The following is a 21,223-nucleotide window of genomic DNA, read 5'->3' on the forward strand; positions in this document are numbered from 1 at the left end:
ACTCCTTTTATATCATTACATCAGAATGAGTGTATTTTAGAAGTTTGCACAGTAATTTACTAACACAGAAATAATCTAGAGATAGATTATTTCCAAGTCAGTACACTCCATCCTCCCAATATTTTCTTTACTAGATTGCATTTTGCTGCACTTTTATGACAAAAACAGAGTAAGTAACTCGATGTAGTTAGTAATTTTTGGAATTCATCATCCCTGTAGACATATTTAGAAAGGGAAAATTTAGTTTTGTGCTGGACAGTGTAGAGAGGTAGGACCTTTTGCGTTGTATGGGTTGAAAAGGGTAAATTTTGGAAAAAGGTATGGAAAGGATAGTGAGAGAACAATGGTTTAGAAAGATGTTTGATTGCAGGTGTGTTATCACAAGATTAGTAGTTGCAAAACTCAAGTGTGGGAGGCTTAGAATAACTTTGATTGCTGTGTGTGTGCCATGTACTGATAAAGAACACCTATGGAAAAGACCATGTTTGTGTGATGGTTGGCTTGAAGGGATTGGTGTGGAACAGAGGAGGAGGAGGAGTGATAAGTATTGGTACACAGGTGTAAATTACAATAATGAAAGAATAGTACATGGATTCATCTCACCATCATGCATGAGTTTCTCTCCTCATCTGTATCATTTGTTTTCACATCTAACCTTCCCTCTGTAAAACATCTCCACTTCTTCACCTGATCTTTTGTGAAACTCAAAAGTCCAAGGCTGCTTTCCCCCTCTAAACTATCAGATCTTTAACTTCAGTCTCTATTTCCACTGCAAAGGGGCATTCGCACCATCTGTAATACAGAAACCCGCATGGCCTGCTTCATGGATTTTGAGTCTCCCAGCTTTGATAGCATTAGGCTCAAGATTTCTCATCGCCCTGTAACTTTTCTGTTATGTTTCATGTATATTCCCTGTTCTTCCAACTGTGTACAACTCTTTGACTGTTTCAAATGCTTTCTTAACATCCTTGCACTGAGATCATATATGCAGGGGATTTTATTATCACCATATACCACAAGGGTCAGTTTTGTCTTACCTGATAATAGCAGGGCCATGGAGTGTCCTTTTTCCCATAAACACACAATCTCTCCTTTTCAGACATAATACTTGACAACACTAAACTCACACAGCTCATTCTTTGTAACTTTAGATTTTTTTGTGGTGAGCGCTATATGCTAGCCCTTGCCTTTTGGCAGAATGTTAGGAGCAGTAGTAGGTAGGAACATTTGGCAGGAGCATTAGGTAGAAGTAGTCAGTACAAACGTTAGGTAGGAGCCTCTACAAGCACTGCACTAGAGTTGCCCTCTGCTTGTAGCCTATTAAGGGTTAGGCTTTAAAGACTAAGAAACTGCACTGGAGTTCAATATTTATAGAGACTATTGCTGTGGCCACCCCTTTGAGGGAGTTCTAGTTGGGAACAGGCATCGGAGATGTAGATAGATGGATAGATAGAGCTGTCTTGAACAGGTTATCAAATGCCCGACATGAGTTCCAACTGTCATGACCTCTGTTACAACACATTTGATCTTTTTGTACTTCTGAACTCTTTCACTACAGACACACTAATTCTGCTCCGTTAGGGTCCTGTAACCGTAAATTTATTTGTTTCACTTTTAATTGGGCATTCCCATTCTCTAATTTGTGGTCATTTTTTATGATGATATGATTAGAAATGCCAGTTTTGCTGACCATTTAGTGTCTGTTATGAACGTGGTATCATATGTGAAAAGTAGGTTTAGTGTGTTGCTGTTTCTTGTCAGTGTATGTATGACTTGAAATACATGAGATGTTTCTCAAATGTTTGTTAACATTTTTTTTCATACTCGATCCCTTTTCCAGTGTAAGTGAGGTAGCACTAGGAACATATGAAGAAAGGCCACATACACTTATTCTCTAGCTGCCTGTATAATACACTAAAGCTACAATTTCCTATCCACAACCAGGCCTCAAAGACCTTTTAATGGTTTACACAAGACACTTCATGTGCCCTGGTTCAGTCCATTGAGAGCACAGCGACCCCAGTATAACATCTCTCCAATTCATTCTCTCCCTTGCATGCCTTCCACCCACCTGCTTGTTCAGGCCCTGATTGCTCAAAATCTTTTTCACTCCATCACTCCACTTTTAATACTCTAAATTACCACACCTGTTCACTTTACAATGTTATCCACTCACTTTTACAAGTTGGGTCCCCTTTTTTAAAAGGAGAAAAATGAAAGAAAGAAAAGAATTTAATTCACTGAAGTTGGCAGTGCTTTCAAACCCAATTTAAACTCGCAAAATTTGGCATACTTGGAGTGAATATCTAATGCACATACCACTCATGGATCCCTTCATATTCTACTCCTACCCCAGACAGCCATATCCTTATTCATAATAGGCTTCCCTACTGTGTGTGTGTGTTAGTGTGTGTGTGTGTGTGTGTGTGTGTGTGTGTGTGTGTGTGTGTGTGTGTTTGTTTGTTTATTACGTCATCTTGCTTGTAAATGGGGATGTAATGTCACTCAGCTTGTTAATTGGTTGCAATATGTCACTTCACTTTTTGATGGGGCTGTAATGTCTCTCACTCATTGATAGGGCTGTAAAGTGTTTCCTGCTTGGTAATGAGCCTGTAATACATTATCCTGCTTGCTATTGGGCCCATGATGTCATCTCACTAGCTGTTGGGCCTATGATGTCATCTCACTTGTTAATGAGCTCATAATGTCCTCCTCCTTGTTAATTAGGCTGTATTTTGTACCCTGCTTGTTGTCTCCCCACTTGCGAGTAGGGCCATCATATGTAAGCCCACTTGTTGGTGCAGCTGTAATATGTCACTTCACATGTTGTTAGAGCTGTATTATTTCATTTATTTATCTTATTTTTTTTTTTCATTATACTTTGTCACTGTGTCCTGTGTTAGCGAGGTAGTGCAAGGAAACAGATGAAAGAATGGCCCAACCCACCCACATACACATGTATATACATTCACGTCCACACACGCACATATACATACCTATACATTTCAACATATACATATATATACATACACAGACATATACATATATACACATGTACATAATTCATACTTGCTGCCTTTATTCATTCCCGTTGCCACCCCACCACACATGAAATGACAACCCCCTTCCCCCGCATGCTCATGAGGTAGCACTAGAAAAAGACGACAAAGGCCACATTCGTTCATACTCAGTCTCTAGCTTTCATGTATAATGCACGACAGCTCGCTTTCCACATCCAGGCCCCACAAAACTTTCCATGGTTTACCCCAGATGCTTCACATGCCCTGGTTCTATCCATTGACAGCATGTCAACCCCGGTATACCACATCGTTCCAATTCACTCTATTCCTTGCACACCTTTCACCCTCCTGCATGTTCAGGCCCTAATCACTCAAAATCTTTTTCACTCCATCTTTCCACCTCCAATTTGGTCTCCCACTTCTCCCTGTTCCCTCCACCTCTGACACATATATCCTCTTGGTCAATCTTTCCTAACTCATTCTCTCCATGTGACCAAACCATTTCAAAACACCCTCTTCTGCTCTCTCAACCACACACTTTTTATTACCACACATCTCTCTTACCCTTTCATTACTTACTCGATCAAACCACATCACACCACATGTTGTCCTCAAACATCTCATTACCAACACATCTACCCTCCTCCGCATAACTCTATCCATAGCCCACGTCTCACAACCATATAACATTGTTGGAACCACCATTCCTTGAAACATACCCATTTTTGCTCTCCAAGATAATGGTCCCGCCTTCCACACATTTTTCAATGCTCCCAGAACTTTCGCCCCCTCCCCCACCCTGTGACTCACTTCTGCTTCCATGGTTCCATCTGCTGCCAAATCCACTCCCAGATATCTAAAACAAACACTTCCTCCAGTTTTTCTCCATTCAAATTTATCTCCCAATTGACTTGTCCCTCAACCCTACTGTACCTAATAACCTTGCTCTAATTCACAGTACATTTACTCACAGCTTTCTTCTTTCATACACTTTACCAAACTCAGTCACCAGCTTCTGCAGTTTCTCACCCGAATCCACCACCAGCATTGTATCATCAGCAAACAACAAATGACTCACTTCCCAAGCTCTCTTATCCACAACAGACCACATACTTGCCCCTCTCTCCATAACTCTTGCATTCACTTCCCTAACAACCCCATCCATAAACAAATTAAACAACCATGGAGACATCACGCACCTCTGCCGCAAACCGACATTCACTGAGAATCAATCACTTTCCTCTCTTCCTACTTGTACACATGCCTTACATCCTCCATGAAAACTTTTCACTGCTTTAACAACTTGCCTCCCACACTTTATGTTCTTAATACTTTCCACAAAGCATCGATGTCAACTCTATCTTATGCCTTCTCCAGATCCATAAATGCTACATACAAATCCATTTGCTTTTCTAAGTATTTCTCGCATACATCCTTCAAAGCAAACACCTGATCCACACATCCTCTACCACTTCTGAAACCACAATGCTCTTCCCCAATCTGATGCTCTGTACATGCCTTCACCCTCTCAATCAATACCCTCCCATATAATTTCCCAGGAATAATTAACAAACTTATACCTCTGTAATTTAAGCACTCACATATCCCTTTTGCCTTTGTACAATGGCACTATGCATGCATTCTGCCAGTCCTCAGGCACCTCACCATGAGTCATACATACATTAAATATCCTTACCAACCAGTCAACAACAGTCACCTCTTTTTTATTAAATTCCACTGTAATACCATCCAAATCCACTGCCTTGCCAGCTTTCATCTTCTACAAAGCTTTTACTACCTCTTCTCTGTTTACCAAATCATTCTCCCTAACCCTCTCATTTGGCACACCACATCGACTGAAACACCCTATATCTGCCAAAAGACTCACTCCATCTCCTCACATCACCACTACTTGTTATCTCCTCCCCATTAGCCCCCTTCACCGATGTTTCCATTTGTTCTCTTGTCTTATGCACTTTATTTGCCTCCTTCCAAAACATCTTTTTATCCTCCCAAAAAATTAATAATACTCTTTCACCCCAACTCTCATTTGCCCTCTTTTTCACCTCTTGCACCTTTCTCTTGACCTCCTGCCTCTTTCTTTTGTACATCTCCCACTCATTTGCACTATTTCCCTGCAAAAATCATCCAAATGCCTCTCTCTTCTCTTTCACTAATAATCTTACTCCTTCGTCCCACCACTCACTACCCCTTCTAATCTGCCCACCTCCCACTCTTCTCATGCTACAAGCATCTTTTGAGCAAGCCATCACTGCTCCCCTAAATACATACCATTCCTCCCCCACTCCCCTTACGTCCTTTGCTCTCACCTTTTTCCATTCTGCATTCAGAGTCTCCTGGTACTTCCTCACACAAGTCTCCTTCCCAAGCTCACTTACTCTCACCACTCTTTTCACCCCAACATTCTCTCTTCTTTTTTGAAAACGTCTAAATCTTCACCTTCACCTCCACAAGATTATGATCAGACATCCCTCCAGTTGCGCCTCTCAACATATTAACATCCAAAAGTCTCTCTTTCACGTGCCTATCAATAAACACATAATCCAATAACGCTCTCTAGCCATCTCTCCTACTTACATACATATACTTATGTATGTATCTCTTTTTTAAACCAGATATTCCCAATCACCAGTCCTTTTTCAGCACACAAATCTACAAGCTGTTCACCATTTCCATTTACAACAATGAACACCCCATGTACACCAATTATTCCCTCAACTGCCACATTACTATGCATTCAAATCACCCATCACTGTAACCCAGTCTCGTGCATCAAAACTACTAACACACTCACTAAGCTGTTCCCAAAACACTTGCCTCTCATGATCTTTCTTCTCATACTCAGGTGCATATGCACTAATAATCACCCATCTTTCTCCATCCACTTTCAGTTTTACCCATATCAATGTAGAGTTTACTTTCTTACACTCTATCACATACTCCCACCACTCCTGTTTCAGGAGTAGTGCTACTCTTTCCCTTGCTCTTGTACTCTCACCAACCCCTAACTTTACTCCCAAGACATTCCCAAACCACTCTTCCCCTTTACCCTTTTGCTTTGTTTCACTCAGAGCCAAAACATCCAGGTTCCTTTCCTCAAACATACTACCTATCTCTCCATTTTTCTCATCTTGGTTTTATCCACACACATTTAGACACCCTAGTCTGAGCCTTCGCGGAGGGTGAGCACTCCCTGCTTGACTCCTTCTGTTTCCCCCTTTTTTTTTTTTTTTTTTTTTTTTTTTTTTTTATACTTTGTCGCTGTCTCCCGCGTTTGCGAGGTAGCGCAAGGAAACAGACGAAAGAAATGGCCCAACCCCCCCCCAAACACATGTACATACACACGTCCACACACGCAAATATACATACCTACACAGCTTTCCATGGTTTACCCCGGACGCTTCACATGCCCTGGTTCAATCCACTGACAGCACGTCAACCCCTGTATACCACATCACTCCAATTCGCTCTATTTCTTGCCCTCCTTTCACCCTCCTGCATGTTCAGGCCCCGATCACACAAAATCCTTTTCACTCCATCTTTCCACCTCCAATTTGGTCTCCCTCTTCTCCTCGTTCCCTCCACCTCCGACACATATATCCTCTTGGTCAATCTTTCCTCACTCATTCTCTCCATGTGCCCAAACCATTTCAAAACACCCTCTTCTGCTCTCTCAACCACGCTCTTTTTATTTCCACACATCTCTCTTACCCTTACGTTACTTACTCGATCAAACCACCTCACACCACACATTATCCTCAAGCATCTCATTTCCAGCACATCCAACCTCCTGCGCACAACTCTATCCATAGCCCACGCCTCGCAACCATACAACATTGTTGGAACCACTATTCCTTCAAACATACCCATTTTTGCTTTCCAGGATAATGTTCTCGACTTCCACACATTTTTCAAGGCTCCCAAAATTTTCGCCCCCTCCCCCACCCTATGATCCACTTCCGCTTCCATGGTTCCATCCGCTGCCAGATCCACTCCCAGATATCTAAAACACTTCACTTCCTCCACTTTTTCTCCATTCAAACTCACCTCCCAATTGAATTGACCCTCAACCCTACTGTACCTAATAACCTTGCTCTTATTCACATTTACTCTTAACTTTCTTCTTCCACACACTTTACCAAACTCCGTCACCAGCTTCTGCAGTTTCTCACATGAATCCGCCACCAGCGCTGTATCATCAGCGAACAACAACTGACTCACTTCCCAAGCTCTCTCATCCCCAACAGACTTCATACTTGCCCCTCTTTCCAAAACTCTTGCATTTACCTCCCTAACAACCCCATCCATAAACAAATTAAACAACCATGGAGACATCACACACCCCTGCCGCAAACCTACATTCACTGAGAACCAATCACTTTCCTCTCTTCCTACACGTACACATGCCTTACATCCTCGATAAAACCTTTTCACTGCTTCTAACAACTTGCCTCCCACACCATATATTCTTAATACCTTCCACAGAGCATCTCTATCAACTCTATCATATGCCTTCTCCAGATCCATAAATGCTACATACAAATCCATTTGCTTTTCTAAGTATTTCTCACATACATTCTTCAAAGCAAACACCTGATCCACACATCCTCTACCACTTCTGAAACCACACTGCTCTTCCCCAATCTGATGCTCTGTACATGCCTTCACCCTCTCAATCAGTACCCTCCCATATAATTTACCAGGAATACTCAACAAACTTATACCTCTGTAATTTGAGCACTCACTCTTATCCCCTTTGCCTTTGTACAATGGCACTATGCACGCATTCCGCCAATCCTCAGGCACCTCACCATGAGTCATACATACATTAAATAACCTTACCAACCAGTCAACAATACAGTCACCCCCTTTTTTAATAAATTCCACTGCAATACCATCCAAACCTGCTGCCTTGCCGGCTTTCATCTTCCGCAAAGCTTTTACTACCTCTTCTCTGTTTACCAAATCATTTTCCCTAACCCTCTCACTTTGCACACCACCTCGACCCAAACACCCTATATCTGCCACTCTGTCATCAGACACATTCAACAAACCTTCAAAATACTCATTCCATCTCCTTCTCACATCACCACTACTTGTTATCACCTCCCCATTTACGCCCTTCACTGAAGTTCCCATTTGCTCCCTTGTCTTACGCACCCTATTTACCTCCTTCCAGAACATCTTTTTATTCTCCCTAAAATTTAATGATACTCTCTCACCCCAACTCTCATTTGCCCCTTTTTTCACCTCTTGCACCTTTCTCTTGACCTCCTGTCTCTTTCTTTTATACTTCTCCCACTCAATTGCATTTTTTCCCTGCAAAAATCGTCCAAATGCCTCTCTCTTCTCTTTCACTAATACTCTTACTTCTTCATCCCACCACTCACTACCCTTTTTAAACAGCCCACCTCCCACTCTTCTCATGCCACAAGCATCTTTTGCGCAATCCATCACTGATTCCCTAAATACATCCCATTCCTCCCCCACTCCCCTCACTTCCATTGTTCTCACCTTTTTCCATTCTGTACACAGTCTCTCCAGATACTTCTTCACACAGGTCTCCTTCCCAAGCTCACTTACTCTCACCACCTTCTTCACCCCAACATTCACTCTTCTTTTCTGAAAACCCATACTAATCTTCACCTTAGCCTCCACAAGATAATGATCAGACATCCCTCCAGTTGCACCTCTCAGCACATTGACATCCAAAAGTCTCTCTTTCGCACGCCTGTCAATTAACACGTAATCCAATAACGCTCTCTGGCCATCTCTCCTACTAGAAAGTTAAAATACAAGAAGGGGAGGGTTTCTAGCCCCCCGCTCCCGTCCTCTTTAGTCGCCTTCTACAACACGTGAGGGATGCGTGGGAAGTATTCTTTCTCCCCTCTCCCCGGGGATATCTATCTATCAATGTGAATAAATAAAGGCAGACAGTATGAATTATGTACATGTGTATATATGTATATGTCTGTGTGTGTATATATATGTGTACATTGAGATGTATAGGTATGTATATTTGCGTGTGTGGACGTGTATGTATATACACGTGTATGTGGGTGGGTTAGGCCATTCTTTCTTCTGATTCCTTGCGCTACCTCGCTAACGTGAGAGACAGCGACAAAGCAAAATAAAATAAACAAATATATTTTATTTATTTATTTTATTTATTTTGCTTTGTCGCTGTCTCCTGCGTTTGCGAGGTAGCGCAAGGAAAAAGACGAAAGAAATGGCCCAACCCACCCCCATACACATGTATATACATACACGTCCACACATGCAAATATACATACCCATACATCTCAGTGTACACATATGTATACACACACAGACATATACATATATACACATGTACATAATTCATACAGTCTGCCTTTATTTATTCCCATCGCCACCTCACCACACATGGAATAACATCCCTCTCCCCCCTCATGTGTGCGAGGTAGCGCTAGGAAAAGACAACAAAGGTCCCATTTGTTCACACTCAGTCTCTAGCTGTCATGTAATAATGCCCGAAACCACAGCTCCCTTTCCACATCCAGGCCCCACAGAACTTTCCATGGTTTACCCCAGATGCTTCACATGCCCTGATTCAATCCATTGACAGCACGTCGACCCCGGTTTACCACATCGATCCAATTCACTCTATTCCTTGCCCGCCTCTCACCCTCCTGCATGTTCAGGCCCCGATCACTCAAAATCCTTTTCACTCCATCTTTCCACCTCCAATTTGGTCTCCCACTTCTCCTCGTTCCCTCCACCTCCAACACTTATATCCTCTTGGTCTATCTTTCCTCACTCATTCTCTCCATGTGCCCAAACCATTTCAAAACACCCTCTTTTTCTCTCTCAACCACGCTCTTTTTATTTCCACACATCTCTCTTATCCTTACATTACTTACTCGATCAAACCACCTCACACCACATATTGTCCTCAAACATCTCATTTCCAGCACATCCACCCTCTTCCGCACAACTCTATCCATAGCCCATGCTTCGCAACCATACAACATTGTTGGAACCACTATTCCTTCAAACATAGCCATTTTTGCTTTCGGAGATAATGTTCTCAACTTCCACACATTCTTCAAGGCTCCCAGGATTTTCGCCCCCTCCCCCACTCTATGATTCGCTTCCACTTCCATGGTTCCATCCGCTGCCAGATCCACTCCCAGATATCTAAAACACTTTACTTCCTCCAGTTTTTCTCCATTTAAACTTACCTCCCAATTGACTTGACCCTCAACCCTACTGTACCTAATAACCTTGCTCTTATTCACATTTACTCTTAACTTTCTTCTACCACACACTTTACCAAACTCAGTCACCAGCTTCTGCAGTTTCTCACATGAATCAGCCACCAGCGCTGTATCATCAGCTAACAACTGACTCACTTCCCAAGCTCTCTCATCCCCAACAGACTTCATACTTGCCCCTCTTTCCAAAACTCTTGCATTCACCTCCCTAACAACCCCATCCATAAACAAATTAAACAACCATGGAGACATCACACACCCCTGCCGCAAACCTACATTCACTGAGAACCAATCACTTTCCTCTCTTCCTACACGTACACATGCCTTACATCCTCGATAAAAACTTTTCACTGCTTCTAACAACTTGCCTCCCACACCATATATTCTTAATACCTTCCACAGAGCATCTCTATCAACTCTATCATATGCCTTCTCCAGATCCATAAATGCTACATACAAATCCATTTGTTTTTCTAAGTATTTCTCACATACATTCTTCAAAGCAAACACCTGATCCACACATCCTCTACCACTTCTGAAACCACACTGCTCTTCCCCAATCTGATGCTCTGTACATGCCTTCACCCTCTCAATCAATACCCTCCCATATAATTTACCAGGAATACTCAACAAACTTATACCTCTGTAATTTGAGCACTCACTCTTATCCCCTTTGCCTTTGTACAATGGCACTATGCTCGCATTCCGCCAATCCTCAGGCACCTCACCATGAGTCATACATACATTGAATAACCTTACCAACCAGTCAATAATACAGTAACCCCCTTTTTTAATAAGTTCCACTGCAATACCATCCAAACCTGTTGCCTTGCCGGCTTTCATCTTCCGCAAAGCTTTTACTACCTCTCCTCTGTTTACCAAATCATTTTCCCTAACCCTCTCACTTTGCACACCACCTCGACCAAAACACCCTATATCTGCCACTCTATCATCAAACACATTCAACAAACCTTCAAAATACTCACTCCATCTCCTTCTCACATCACCACTACTTGTTATCACCTCCCCATTTGCGCCCTTCACTGAAGTTCCCATTTGCACCCCTGTCTTACGCACTTTATTTACCTCCTTCCAGAACATCTTTTTATTCTCCCTAAAATTTAATGATACTCTCTCACCCCAACTCTCATTTGCCCTCTTTTTCACCTCTTGCACCTTTCTCTTGACCTCCTGTCTCTTTCTTTTATACATCTCCCACTCAATTGCATTTTTTCCCTGCAAAAATCGTCCAAATGCTTCTCTCTTCTCTTTCACTAATACTCTTACTTCTTCATCCCACCACTCACTACCCTTTCTAATCAACCCACCTCCCACTCTTCTGATGCCACAAGCATCTTTATTTATTTATATATTTTTTTTTTCTTTTTTTTTTTTTTGTCGCTGTCTCCCGCGTTTGCGAGGTAGCGCAAGGGAACAGACAAAAGAAATGGCCCAACCCACCCCCATACACATGTATATACATACGTCCACACACGCAAATATACATACCTACACAGCTTTCCATGGTTTACCCCAGACGCTTCACATGCCCTGATTCAATCCACTGACAGCACGTCAACCCCGGTATACCACATCGATCCAATTCACTCTATTCCTTGCCCTCCTTTCACCCTCCTGCATGTTCAGGCTCCGATCACACAAGATCTTTTTCACTCCATCTTTCCACCTCCAATTTGGTCTCCCACTTCTCCTTGTTCCCTCCACCTCCGACACATATATCCTCTTGGTCAATCTTTCCTCACTCATTCTCTCCATGTGCCCAAACCATTTCAAAACACCCTCTTCTGCTCTCTCAACCACGCTCTTTTTATTTCCACACATCTCTCTTACCCTTACGTTACTTACTCGATCAAACCACCTCACACCACACATTGTCCTCAAACATCTCATTTCCAGCACATCCATCCTCCTGCGCACAACTCTATCCATAGCCCACGCCTCGCAACCATACAACATTGTTGGAACCACTATTCCTTCAAACATACCCATTTTTGCTTTCCGAGATAATGTTCTCGACTTCCACACATTCTTCAAGGCCCCCAGGATTTTCGCCCCCTCCCCCACCCTATGATTCACTTCCGTTTCCATGGTTCTATCCACTGCCAGATCCACTCCCAGATATCTAAAACACTTTACTTCCTCCAGTTTTTCTCCATTCAAACTTACCTCCCAATTGACTTGACCCTCAACCCTTCTGTACCTAATAACCTTGCTCTTATTCACATTTACTCTTAACTTTCTTCTTTCACACACTTTACCAAACTCAGTCACCAGCTTCTGCAGTTTCTCACATGAATCAGCTACCAGCGCTGTATCATCAGCGAACAACAACTGACTCACTTCCCAAGCTCTCTCATCCACAACAGACTTCATACTTGCCCCTCTTTCCCTAGGGATAGGGGAGAAAGAATACTTCCCACGTATTCCCTGCGTGTCGTGGAAGGCGACTAAAAGGGAAGTGAGTGGGGGGCTGGAAATCCTCCCCTCTCATTTTTTTTTTTTTTTTTTTCAAAAGAAGGAACAGAGAATTGGGCCAGGTGAGGGTATTCCCTCAAAGGCCCAGTCCTCTGTTCTTAACGCTACCTCGCTAATGCGGGAAATGGCGAATAGTTTGAAAGAAAAAGAAAGAATATATATATATATGGTGGAAAGATGGAGTGAAAAAGATTTTGAGTGATCGGGGCCTGAACATGCAGGAGGGTGAAAGGCGAGCAAGGAATAGAGTGAATTGGATCGATGTGGTATATCGGGGTTGACGTGCTGTCAGTGGATTGAATCAGGGCATGTGAAGCGTCTGGGGTAAACCATGGAAAGCTGTGTGGGGCCTGGATGTGGAAAGGGAGCTGTGGTTTCGGGCATTATTGCATGACAGCTAGAGACTGAGTGTGAACAAATGAGGCCTTTGTTGTCCTTTCCCAGCGCTATCCCGCACACATGAAGGGGGAGGGGGATGGTATTCCATGTGTGGTGAGGTGGCGATGGGAATGAATAAAGGCAGACAGTGTGAATTGTGTGCATGGGTATATATGTATGTGTCTGTGTGTGTATATATATGTGTACATTGAGATGTATAGGTATGTATATTTGCGTGTGTGGACGTGTGTGTATATACATGTGTATGGGGGTGGGTTGGGCCATTTCTTTCGTCTGTTTCCTTGCGCTACCTCGCAAACGCGGGAGACAGCGACAAAGCAAAATAAATAGATAAATAATATATATATATATATTTTTTATTTTTTTATTATACTTTGTCGCTGTCTCCCGTGTTTGCGAGGTAGCGCAAGGAAACAGATGAAAGAAATGGCCCAACCCCCCCCCATACACATGTATATACATACGTCCACACACACAAATATACATACCTACACAGCTTTCCATGGTTTACCCCAGACGCTTCACATGCCTTGATTCAATCCACTGAAAGCACGTCAACCCCGGTATACCACATCGCTCCAATTCACTCTATTCCTTGCCCTCCTTTCACCCTCCTGCATGTTCAGGCCCCGATCACACAAAATCTTTTTCACTCCATCTTTCCACCTCCAATTTGGTCTCCCTCTTCTCCTCGTTCCCTCCACCTCCGACACATATATCCTCTTGGTCAATCTTTCCTCACTCATTCTCTCCATGTGCCCAAACCACTTCAAAACACCCTCTTCTGCTCTCTCAACCACGCTCTTTTTATTTCCACACATCTCTCTTACCCTTACGTTACTCGTTCGATCAAACCACCTCACACCACACCTTGTCCTCAAACATCTCATTTCCAGCACATCCATCCTCCTGCGCACAACTCTATCCATAGCCCACGCCTCGCAACCATACAACATTGTTGGAACCACTATTCCTTCAAACATACCCATTTTTGCTTTCCGAGATAATGTTCTCGACTTCCACACATTCTTCAAGGCTCCCAGAATTTTCGCCCCCTCCCCACCCTATGATCCACTTCCGCTTCCATGGTTCCATCCACTGCCAGATCCACTCCCAGATATCTAAAACACTTCACTTCCTCCAGTTTTTCTCCATTCAAACTCACCTCCCAATTGACTTGACCCTCAACCCTACTGTACCTAATAACCTTGCTCTTATTCACATTTACTCTTAACTTTCTTCTTCTACACACTTTACCAAACTCAGTCACCAGCTTCTGCAGTTTCTCACATGAATCAGCCACCAGCGCTGTATCATCAGCGAACAACAACTGACTCACTTCCCAAGCTCTCTCATCCCCAACAGACTTCATACTTGCCCCTCTTTCCAAAACTCTTGCATTTACCTCCCTAACAACCCCATCCATAAACAAATTAAACAACCATGGAGACATCACACACCCCTGCCGCAAACCTACATTCACTGAGAACCAATCACTTTCCTCTCTTCCTACACGTACACATGCCTTACATCCTCGATGATTTGAATGCAAAGGTGAGTAATGTGGCAGTTGAGGGAATAATTGGTATACATGGGGTGTTCAGTGTTGTAAATGGAAATGGTGAAGAGCTTGTAGATTTATGTGCTGAAAAAGGACTGATGATTGGGAATACCTGGTTTAAAAAGCGAGATATACATAAGTATACTTATGTAAGTAGGAGAGATGGCCAGAGAGCGTTATTGGATTATGTGTTGACAGGCGTGCAAAAGAGAGACTTTTGGATGTTAATGTGCTGAGAGGTGCAACTGGAGGGATGTCTGATCATTATCTTGTGGAGGCTAAGGTGAAGATTTGTATGGGTTTTCAGAAAAGAAGAGTGAATGTTGGGGTGAAGAGGGTGGTGAGAGTAAGTGAGCTTGGGAAGGAGACCTGTATGAGGAAGTACCAGGAGAGACTGAGTACAGAATGGAAAAAGGTGAGAACAATGGAAGTAAGGGGAGTGGGGGAGGAATGGGATGTATTTAGGGAATCAGTGATGGATTGCGCAAAAGATGCTTGTGGCATGAGAAGAGTGGGAGGTGGGTTGATTAGAAAGGGTAGTGAGTGGTGGGATGAAGAAGTAAGAGTATTAGTGAAAGAGAAGAAAGAGGCATTTGGACAATTTTTGCAGGGAAAAAATGAAATTGAGTGGGAGATGTATAAAAGAAAGAGACAGGAGGTCAAGAGAAAGGTGCAAGAGGTGAAAAAAAGGGCAAATGAGAGTTGGGGTGAGAGAGTATCATTAAATTTTAGGGAGAATAAAAAGATGTTCTGGAAGGAGGTAAATAAAGTGCGTAAGACAAGGGAGCAAATGGGAACTTCAGTGAAGGGCGCAAATGGGGAGGTGATAACAAGTAGTGGTGATGTGAGAAGGAGATGGAGTGAGTATTTTGAAGGTTTGTTGAATGTGTTTGATGATAGAGTGGCAGATATAGGGTGTTTTGGTCGAGGTGGTGTGCAAAGTGAGAGGGTTAGGGAAAATGATTTGGTAAACAGAGAAGAGGTAGTGAAAGCTTTGCGGAAGATGAAAGCCGGCAAGGCAGCAGGTTTGGATGGTATTGCAGTGGAATTTATTAAAAAAGGGGGTGACTGTATTGTGGACTGGTTGGTAAGGTTATTTAATGTATGTATGACTCATGGTGAGGTGCCTGAGGATTGGCGGAATGCGTGCATAGTGCCATTGTACAAAGGCAAAGGGGATAAGAGTGAGTGCTCAAATTACAGAGGTATAAGTTTGTTGAGTATTCCTGGTAAATTATATGGGAGGGTATTGATTGAGAGGGTGAAGGCATGTACAGAGCATCAGATTGGGGAAGAGCAGTGTGGTTTCAGAAGTGGTAGAGGATGTGTGGATCAGGTGTTTGCTTTGAAGAATGTATGTGAGAAATACTTAGAAAAGCAAATGGATTTGTATGTAGCATTTATTAGATCTGGAGAAGGCATATGATAGAGTTGATAGAGATGCTCTGTGGAAGGTATTAAGAATATATGGTGTGGGAGGAAAGTTGTTAGAAGCAGTGAAAAGTTTTTATTGAGGATATATATATATATATATATATATATATATATATATATATATATATATATATATATATATATATATATATATGTATATGTTTGTCTGTTCCCTTCTGGAACTCCCTTAAGGGGATAACCATAGAAGTAGAGTTTTCGTAACTAGTGAACTCCAGTGCCACTTCTTGGCCTTTAGTGCTTCACCTTAACAGGCCGCTGGCAGAGGGCAAGTATAGTGTAGTGTTTGCACAGGCTCCTACATAATGTTTCTAATGACTACTTCCACCTAGCAAACATGCAGGGTTTTCCTTGGCTACATGGGTAGATTTTTCCTTTAAATATGAGATCATTGCAGTCCTATATTGGATCTTTGTTTTGTAAGATCTTTGAAATTTTGAGACAATAGGCCCTTAAAAACAATTACCCTCCCCCAAAAAGAGGGGATGGGATACAAGCAAATTTGCCCCTGGTCCTGCTAGCTCTCGAAGCCCCTTTACACACCCTTTTGTTTACTTTTACTTTTTTATCACTTAATCCTGCTTGTTAATGGGGTCAAAATATGTAAGGCTGCTTGATGTTTTTATCACTTCATCCTGCTTGTTAATGGGGTCGAAATATGTAAGCCTGCTTGGTGTCATCAATAGGAAGTTGATGGCATGTGTGTGGGGTTGGCCAGTCATGGGAAGCATATAAACAGTTAAAGTCATTCAGACAACACAATGTGATTGGGATATAAACATGTAAATGAGGAGGGAGATAACATCATGCCAGACATCTCCAGCTTGTAAGCAATTCATAGCAACAGAGCACTGTCACCTTTCTGCTGTAATCACTGCTTTAAGGTCAAAATCTCATGGAAAGGAACACAAGTTTTGGTCTTGTGGTAGGGAGGGTGAAGGCAATGCAGAGTTTAAGTCAGTCTCAAACTCTTGGCCAGAAGTCATTAATTGTCCACCCAAGATCGCTGTGTAATGTTTATATGAGTAGCTAATCACAGCCCTATATTCTTCGGGTAGTAGATGAGACCTCTGAGAATCTGAGGAATGAGAAGCAGTAACGTTGAGCCTGCATGATTCACTTCACAGCGTATGAAAGGGAAAAAGAAGAGACAAGGGAAAGTATTTATAAATTTTGGAGGATGTGCAAAATTTGTCTTTTAAAATGTGTTTGGTTATAGTTATTGGTAAAGATATGAGAAGGTAGAGGGTTCTAAAGCTCCATGGTGTAGGCAAAGGGGTTAAAGGTGAGTGTTCAAACTACAGAAGTATAAGTTTGGTAAGTTGTATTGACTGAGAGGTTGAAGACATGTACAGAGCATCAGAATGGGGATGAGCAGTGTGGTTTCAGAAGTGGTCTAGGATGTGTGGATCATGTGTTTGCTTTAAAGAACTGGTGTGAGTAAGACATGTATTCAAGCAGGAAGAGAGGAGAGTGAATGGTTCCAAGTGAAGGTTGGTCTGCAGTAGGGGTGTATGATGTCACCACGGAGGTTCAGTTTGTTTATGGACGGGGCAGTGAGGGAGGTAAATGCAAGAGTCATGGATAGAGGGGCATGTCTGCAGCCTGTGGGGGATGAGAGGGCCTAGGAAGTGTCATTTATTGTTTGCTGATGATACAGCACTGGTGGCTGATTTGAGTGAGAAACTGCAGCAGTTGGTGACTGAGTTTGAAAGAGTGTGTGAAAGGAGAAAGTTGAGAGTGGAAGCGAATGAAAAGGTTAATAGGTTCAGCAGGATTGAGGGACAGGTTAGTTGAGGTATGAGTCTGAATGGAGAAAACCTGGAGGAAGTGAAGGGTTTTAGATACCTAGGAGTGGACATGGCAGTGAATGAAAGTGGATTTGATTCATGGGTTAGGTGAGTGGCAAAGTTCCTGGGAGTGCTGAAGAATGTGTAGAAGGAGAGAACTTTATCTGGGAGGACAAAATGGATATGTTTGAAGGAATTTTAGTCCCAACAATATTATATGAATGCAAGGAATGTAGATAAGGATGAGCAAAGGAGGGTGGATGTGTTGGAAATGAAGTGTTTAAAGAAGATATATAGTGTGAGGTGGTTTTATCGAGTAAGTAATGAAAAGATAGGAGAGATGTGTGGTAAAAATATAAAAAGAGTGTGGTTGAGAGAGCAGAGGAGGGTGTGCTGAAATGATTGGGACATATGTGGAAGGAACAAGGAGAATGGGGAGACTAATTTGGAGATAAAAGGATGGAGTGAAAATGATTTTGGGCTATCAGGGCCTGAACATGCACTGCATGGGGTGAAAGGCATGCATGGGATAGGATGAATTGGAATGATGTGGTAAACTGGGGTTGGTGTGCTATCGGTGGACTGAATCAGGGCAAATGAAGCATCTGTGGGGCCTGGTTATGGATAGGGAGCTGTGGTTTTGGTGTATTACACATAACAGCCAGAGAATGGATGGTGGCAGATGTGGCATTTCTTCATCTGTTCCTGGCTCTACTTTGCTAATGCGGGAAATGGTGATCAAGTATGAGAGATGAATTATATTCAGAAAAAATGCAGGATAAATGTACCTACCAGCAAATGGTGTTACATTGCTTGTTTTCTTAACTTCAATTTCTTTCAGTGAATGATATGGTAAATTATAATAATATGATTTTATGCATAATTCTCTTAAGTAGGTTTATGACTAATTCATACTCTGATAATGAATTCCATAGAAAACAGCAAAGCAATATACTGTCACAAATATGGGATGTACAATTGTACAGTTTAGAATATTTCTAATTTAGGGAGAGGAGTGCAGAGTGATTGAGTTCTTAATATACATCTTACCTGGTGAATGATACAGTAAATTGTATTTTTTTACATATTTTTACCCAAATTTCTTTTTAAGTGGGGGCTGGAAATCCTCCCCTCTCGTTTTTGATTTTCCAAAAGAAGGAACGGAGAAGGGGGCCAGGTGAGGATATTCTCTCTCAGGCTCAGTTCTCTGTTCTTGACGCGACCTCGCTAACGCGGGAAATGGTGAATATGTATGTATGACTAATTTATTACATAAGAGAATATGTATGTATGACTAATTTGTTACATAAGAGAAATTATCCCTGGGGTATGGGAGAAAGAATTCTATCTCTGTATTTGCATGTCATAGGAGGTGCCTAATGGGCAAGAGCGGGGATGGGGCTGGAACCCCCTTTTCTTTTATTTCTGTTTCAAAGATATGGAACACAGGAAAGAGCCAAGCAAGGAATGCTCATTCTTTTTGGAGGCTCAAGCTGGGCTGTCTGAATTTGTGTGGATGTAACCAAGAAGAGAAGGAGAGATGTGTAGTATGTTTGAGGAAAGGAATTTGGTTGAGTGAAACAAAGCTCAAGGTTAAAGTGGAAGAATTGTTAAGGAATTTCGTAGGAGTAAAGTCAGGGGTTGGTGTGAGGGTAAAAGTTAAGGAGTTGTGGGAGTGTGTGAAAGAGTTCAAGGAAGTGAGCTCCAGACTGATGTGTGTAAAAATGAAAGTGGATTGCCACAGATGGGTGATTATTAGTGCTTATGTATTTGTCTGTGAGATGAAAGATCATGAGAGACAATTGTTTTTAGGGTAGCTGAGTGAGTATGTCAGCTGTTTTGAAGCAAGAGACTGGGTATTGATGAAGGTTAATTTGAAGTTGAAGGTGAGTAGTGTGGCAGTTAAGGGTGTAATTGTGGGACATGGAGTATTCAGTAAGGTGAAAGGAGATGGTCAACGGCTTGTGGAGTTGTGTGCTAAAAAATGGCTGGTGATTGGGAATACTTGGTTTATAATGAATTTATAAGGAATTTATGTAATTATAAGTATGTGAATAGGAAAGATGATAAGTGGGCATTGTTGGAATGCATACTAATTGACAAGTGTACAGGCAAGGGTGAAGATTTTAAGATGTTTTCAGAAAGAGGAAATGATATGGGTGAGAAGAGAGTGGTGAAAGTAAGTGAGCTTGGAAAAAAGACGTGTGAAGAAATATCAGGAAAGATAGATTATAAAACATCAAAAGGTGAGAGTGAACAAAGCTAGGGGAGTGGGTGAGGAATGGAAGTGCAAGATAAGTGTGTGGCATGCAGAAGATGGGGGTAGGCTTGTGAGAAAGGGTAGTGAGTAGTGGGATGACGAAGTAAAGTTGTTAGTTAAAGAAAAGAAAGGTATATGGATAGTACTTACAGGGAGTACTTACAGAAGAAGGAGTCACGTGGTGAGTGCTCATCCTCCTCGAGGGCTCAGATTGGGGTGTCTAAATGTGTGTGGATGTAATCAAGATGAGAAAAAACGAGAGATAGATAGTATGTTTGAGGAAAGGAACCTGGATGTTTTGGCTCTTGAGTGAAACAAAGCTCAAGGATAAAGGGGAAGAGTAGTTTGGGAATGTTTTGGGAGTAAAGTCAGGGGTTGGTGAGAGGACAAGAGCAAGGGAAGGAGTAGCACTACTGAAACAGGAGTGATGGGAATATGTGATAGAGTGTAAGAAAGTAAACTCTAGATTGATATGGGTAAAACTGAAAGTGGGTGGAGAGAGATGGGTGATTATTGGTGCCTATGCACCTGAGCATGAGAAGAAAGATCATGAGAGGCAAGTGTTTTGGGAGCAGTTGAGTGAGTGTGTTAGCAGTTTTGATGCATAAGACCTGGTTATAGAGATGGGTGATTTGAATGCAAAGGTGAGTAATGTGGCAGTTGAGGGAATAATTGATGTACATGGGGTGTTTAGTGTTGTAAATGGAAATGGTGAAGAGCTTGTAGATTTGTGTGCTGAAAAAGGACTGGTGATTGGGAATACCTGGTTTAAAAAGAGATATATGCATAAGTATACGTATGTAAGTAGGAGAGATGGCCAGAGATCATTATTGGATTACATGTTAATTGATAGGCATGTGAAAGAGAGACTTGGATGTTAATGTGCTGAGAGGTGCAAGTGGAGGTATGTCTGATCATTATCTTGTGGAGGTGAAAGTGAAGATTTGTAGAGGTTTTCAGAAAAGAAG

At 42.2% G+C, this 21,223-nt stretch overlaps 1 protein-coding gene across 2 annotated transcripts in view; it reads left to right on the top strand.

Annotated features, from left to right (window-relative positions):
- Positions 1-21,223, top strand: part of vimar (visceral mesodermal armadillo-repeats) — a 320,050-nt gene that overhangs the window by 280,097 nt on the left and 18,730 nt on the right. The gene's annotated exons all lie outside the window — the stretch shown is intronic.

This window comes from Panulirus ornatus, chromosome 69, assembly GCF_036320965.1.
Source record: "Panulirus ornatus isolate Po-2019 chromosome 69, ASM3632096v1, whole genome shotgun sequence".
NCBI classification, from domain to species: Eukaryota; Metazoa; Arthropoda; class Malacostraca; order Decapoda; family Palinuridae; genus Panulirus; species Panulirus ornatus.